Source organism: Mus musculus, chromosome 8 (assembly GCF_000001635.26).
Source record: "Mus musculus strain C57BL/6J chromosome 8, GRCm38.p6 C57BL/6J".
NCBI classification, from domain to species: Eukaryota; Metazoa; Chordata; class Mammalia; order Rodentia; family Muridae; genus Mus; species Mus musculus.
The window spans coordinates 19,513,486-19,519,563 of NC_000074.6; the positions used below are offsets into that span (position 1 = coordinate 19,513,486).

Sequence of the window (6,078 nt, forward strand, 5' to 3'; positions counted from 1 at the left end):
ATAAACCCTTGTGACTCCCTCCTATGGCATCTCTACATGCTCCCCTTTAAGCTGGAAGTAACACACTGCTAACTTAGAGAAGACACTGTGGCAGCATGAATATATCAACTGCCTACTCAACCAACTGCAACCCTGAGGATTTTCTGGCCCAGTGGAAAGAGGAAACAGTATGATCATTCTGTGGTAGAGCTGCTTCTCCAATTCTCAACTTCATGTGTCTTCAGGATGTTTCTTGGACATGCACACATGATAGAATAGGAGCTGACATTCACTCTTTCCAAGGAAGCTTTCATGGTGCTGCCAAACTAAAGGTTGCCACTTCATGGTTCTACCTTCCACAAGTAGATCTCTTTTCCACTCTTTTTCTTTCCAGAAAGCCACTGTCATCCATCCAAAGGTTTTCCAAGATAAACCAAAGTCACTTCTGTGTTGCCATATACTGCAGAGACAGCTGGGTATAAGCAGGCTTTTGCAAGTCCTCAAAAGGCAACCCCCAGGAACTCATACCCACGCTCAAAAGTTAAAGTCTTATCCTCCATGTCCAGGATGACTCTGATTCTCTCTCCTATCTGATACTTTGGTGCATTGTTGCACTGTGGGAAGCTGCCATTGACTTCCCCATTATGTAGTAGATTATTTTCCACCAGATTCCAGCCCCAGCTCTGGTCTGCACTACACAGCAAGGCCACATAACCTTGGCACTGCATGGGGGCCTGTTTCATAGCAATCCAGATCACTGCCACCATGCCCAAAGGGCCCTCCCATCACACTTCCCAGGCATGGCAGCCCTCAAAGAAACCAATCTTGGTCCTTGCACCATCAGTGCTCTGAGCAATGGGGTTCCGATGTAATGTTGTACTAGTGCTTGCAAACCAGGGCTCACCTCTGCAGCTCGGACAGCTCCAGGTAGGAGCAGCCTCCAAACGCAAACATCATCGCATACACCAGCAAGATTTTGCTGAAAGGACCCTGATATAGATATCTCTTGTGAGGCTATGCCTGTGCCTGGCAAACACAGAAGTGGATGCTCATAGTCAGCTATTGGATGGAACACAGGGCCCCCAGTGGAGGAGCTAGAGAAAGTACCCAAGGAGCTGACGGGATCTGCAATCCTATAGGTGGAACAACAATATGACCTAACCAGTACCTCCAGAGCTCGTGTCTCTAGCTGCATATGTAGCAGAAGATGGCCTAGTCAGCCATCATTGGGAAGAGAGGCCTCTTGGTCTTGCAAACTTTATATGCCTCAGTACAGGGGAACATCAGGGACAAGAAGTGGGAGTGGGTGGGTAGGGAAGTAGGGGGGTGTATGGGGGACTTTTGGGATAGCATTCGAAATGTAAATGAAGAAAATACCTAATAAAACAAATAAATGGAAAAGAAAGGAGTTGACCATTCCCTACCATATGCATATACTGAGATGGTACACAGAAGTCCACAGATATGTGCACTTAATGTGTCTGGGTTTATTTTAAAATCTCTTCTGTATGCCAGATTAGGGAATTTTTGAAGGGGAAACTAAAATGTAAATAAAGAAAGTATCTGATTAAAAAAAAAAAAAAAGTGTCCACCAAGCCCAAAAACATGGGTTTTCACAGCACATCAGTGAGAGTGAGGCATTCTAGTGTGGGTCCAAACTGTTCATTCTCCAGCCTCAAATCTCTTTGCTGAGACTTCCATACAAGAGCCTTTGTCGAAACGGTTCATACATTATAGATTTCTGTTCATATGGTTATTTCATCTTCCTGTAGGGAATAAAAGATCCTGAGAAAGATAAATTATTTTCTCTTACAAAATCCTTCTTTCTCCGTTCTCGAGATGGGTTAAGCCCTGACACTTGTCAATGGTTTTCTGCCACCCACTCTGGTTGAGTCAGCTTGACAGGCCGAGAGGCCTGGAAGCAACTCACTAGGCAGAGAGTTTCACGGAAACTCACCTCCTGGAGTCTGGCGTTCTCTTTAACCCATATACTTATACCCTATTCCCGAGTTAGACTGGTGTATAGATTCACATGCTCTCTTTTAGTATTATCTTATTATAAGTGCCTTTTAAGATTGAATTCTGACATAGCTAAGCCTTCACCAGTGTTCCAACATTCTAGAAAGTCATTGAGCAGACCATGGGCTTGGAATTCAGTAAGAATGTTGCCTATTCAGTGACATTCAGAATTGCCTCTGGTACTCCACTATCACTTTGAGTAAAAGCTAAGTCACTGCCCTACACAGGAATTTACCATCATCTACGAAGAAGGAAGTTTGAGACCTAAGGAGGAACCAGACTAGATACTTCGAACTATAGACACGTATTTACAATGGCCTAGGGGAAAGGTGGATTATACAATAGACTAAAGTAGGAACTATGGCAAGGGCACAAAGCCCTTGACCCAGGCTTCTAAGATTAAGTGGACCTTAGGTGGAGCTCTTTTTGATCCCAGTTGTTAACAATGAATTCTATCCCAGGTGGTTCCTGTTAGACCTTCTGTGTTTGTATTCATCTGTTTTGTGTAAGAATCCAGTAACCTCTTTGTACCATGCTGGTGTATCATCCAACTTCCCTATTTTATTCTGTATAAAAAGTTTGATGCTCGATTTGACAAACTACGTTCAGATTCTACACAACCTCTCCTGTGTGCACCTGTCTGTCATTCCATCCAATGCTTTGCCCACCTGCCCCAGAGACCCCTTCCACACAGACAAAGGGATCTAGAGGGTCAGCGGCAGTTTTCTAGGATAAAGATGTACAGCTGGGTTAAAGAATTTCCAAGAGACTTCACTCAGAGATGAGCCACACAGCACCCCTTAGACAGTTCCCAGTGAGAGCAGTAGGGAGATGGTTTAAGGGACTAGAATCTCACTGTTGTTGATTCTAAGGATAGAATCCAAAAAGCAACTTGACCCCTCATCACTGATACTCACATTATCTTAGAAAGTGAAGAACCACAGACCAGAAGGGTAGTATGTCCCACAAGTTGTTCATTACACAGTGGTTAGAACCAGCTATTCCCTGCTTTCCTCTAGGTGGGCATGGGACCCCATGTTCAGGTATCTCATTACCAACTCATTGCTTCCTCTGAGAGAGGAAGCACACCTACCTGACTCCACTGTAGTAAATGAACTTGACTGTTGAGCAGTAACTTGGGGAAATCTATGAAATGAGACCCATGTTCTGACCTAAAAAGCTTGGGGAACCTTGACTTGGCTCAAATTCTGTTGCCTCCAGCAGCTGAGTGTACCCAAGCCCAAATTGATCTATGTGAAATTACTCCCCACTGAGGCCTAAGCTTGTTGCCAGACTCTAAGATGACCTAGTCAAATGTCTGAGTTATAGGCAAGTAAGCTCCAATTGTAACCAGTAAGTCTCTCCCAGGACAGCCTGGGTCCCTCTCATGTAAGATGTAAGGCAGGAAGCTGTTCTTGTTGAGCAGTGCAGGAGGAAATCACCTGGGGATCCTCACATTTGCATAAGAGACTCTGAGTGTGCTCTCCAATGTCACCTTGACAAGAGAGATAAGGTGCTCTGTGTTTCATAATTGTAATTCCTTGGATTCAAGTCAGTGTAGAATCCTACCGAGGAAGCAGCACCTGGCACTATATAAGGCACTGAGCTCAAGTCCCTCTGCATCTCTGTACCTCACCAGGCTTCAGTCATGAGGATCCGTTACCTTCTGTTCTCATTTCTCCTGGTGTTGCTGTCTCCATTTGCAGGTGAGTCGGGGGAGTCGGGTGGTCCTAAATTGAAATGAGAGATAGCTCCCCACAGTGTGTGTGTGTGTGTGTGTGTGTGTGTGTGTGTCTGTGTGTCTGTGTATCTCTGTGTTTGTCTCTGGTGTCTCCCTCTCTATGTATCTTTCTATATTTCTCTATGTTTGCATCTCTCTCTGTGTCTTTGTGTTTCTGTGTCTCTATGTTTGTGTCTGTCTGTCTCTCACTCTATCTTGCTCTCTCTCTCTCTCTCTCTGTGTGTGTGTGTGTGTGTGTGTCTGTGTGTGTCTGTGTGTGCATGTGTATATCTTTATGTCCCTTAATCTTTGTGTGTTTGTTTGTATCCCTCTCATTTTATGTGTGTGTGTGTGTTCCTCTGGGTATGCATCTGTCTTTTTTCTCTATGTGTATATGCCTGTCTCTCTGTGTATATGTCCATCTCTATGTTTCTATCTGTGTCTCATTCTCCTTTTTATGGATATCCTCCTTACTTTCACATTTTTCTTTCTTTCTTCTAAGCATTTTAGAAAATATGTATTGTGTGATTACTAACACAAACCAAGGACTCTTTCTTTTTCCCTTGAAGGAGCCTAAGGTAGATACATGCTTTGCTGATCTGTAGCACTTGACTTCCATTTCCTAACTCCTGATGCTAAGCTTAAGATTATCAAATGAGTGTCTTATAGGCAGCTTAAAAACAATAACATGAAGAATGTTTCATTCTTACCTGAACAGAAAGGTATTAATTTAGAAACCTTTACATATAAGGAGTAGAGTCTCTGCTTACTCTAGAGAGCTCTTCAGAATAACCAACCCTGCCTGTGTTTGAGAACTTCCTCTCCCCCTACCCTTAAGCACACAGTATCTACAGGGTTAATGAGGCTCAAAGCTCATGGGAGGCTATGAAAACCAGTCTCCCAAACCTTTCCTAAAGTTTATTTCGTGGAAAAGATTTATTTTTTTAATTATATGTATCTGTATGGATTTGTGTATGGGTATGTGCCAAGTAGTACATTACCCACAGAGGTCATAAAAGGAAATCTTATCTCTCAGAGACGGAGTTATTTATAGGCACATATGGGCAGCCTGATATGGTACTAGGAACTTATCTCTAGTCTTCTGCAGGAGCTGTATGCACTCCTAAAGGCTGAGCCATTTTCCAGGCTCCAAGCTGTGTTTCATACTTGACATTAGACAAATAGAATAATAGGTTTAGACCACTCACAAGAGGGAGCTAAAACAAGTAATGAGCCAGAGAGGAATTGATTAACACATCTTAGGCCAACCTCTGGCCTCTACATGCGTGTGCACACATTAACATTCATGTGCACAGTCACACTCAGTGTCTGTTTCACATACTAGAAGTAGGGACTTGTGTGTGAAAAAGTAAAGGCAGGGCTACTGAGAAGCAGCTAGGGACTCACACAGAATCTTTCCTGAGCTCCGGCATATGGACCCTGAAAACTCCAATCAGACAGGGGTGGAGCAGACCCTTCAACATTTGGGTCTAGGAAAACCAACACCCCCTCTACACTGCACAAGTGGCTGTTTCTATCAAGAATTGAATTCAGCCCTGCTTATACAGACATTCCTGTTTGGGCAGAACAGTCTGCTGGGATCTACTTATCATAAGAACACATTGGTATGTATTTCTTACCTGCCACTTTCAATTCTAATGTGTGGTTTTTCTTACTTATCTTTCAGCTTTTAGCCCTCAAATGCTGCAAGATATAATAGAGAAGAAGACAAAGATCCTGTGAACCAAAGAAAACACCAGAATTTGCTCCACCATGAAGATGGACAAAACTTAAACCAAATTAAAGTTACTTGATTAAATGCAAACAAGGGCTGCCTTGGAGCTGTGTGAGCTCACAGTTTGTTTTCTCATGGGCTGAATTCTAAAATACTTGTAGAAGTCATTAAGTGGCACAAGCAGGGCTCTCTTATGCTTCTTTACTTTATGGATAACTGTTCCAGTCTCTGATATGCTAAATGTTTTCCTGTAGTCAGCACACACAGCCATCCTGCCTGCCTTCTTCATCTCTTTGCCTCCTAAGCCTCTTTGCTTCATCCAGCCAGTCCCAATGAAAGGCAAAGAGGGAGACTCCAGCTTTACTTTTTCTTGTGTCTCTTAGTCATTTATGCCTTCTGTGTTTTTGGTTAAGACTTTAATATACTCTTTGGCTATAAATGCTCTTGAGTGTGGGTTCCAGAGTCTCATGTTCATTTATGTACTGACCACTGATGGGATATATTGCATCATGTAGAATGGCCAACTTGAGTTAGTTGGGGGCTTTCTTACATGTAGACATAAGACACAAGGACCTTATGGGGGAAAGGGGACTTATTGAAAGAAATAAGAAGGAAGAGCAGGATA

General features: G+C 43.2%; 1 pseudogene; it reads right to left on the reverse strand.

Moving 5' to 3' along the window:
- Window positions 1-367: 367 nt before the first annotated feature.
- Gm15358 lies at window positions 368-3,527 on the reverse strand (annotated as a pseudogene).
- Window positions 3,528-6,078: the final 2,551 nt, after the last annotated feature.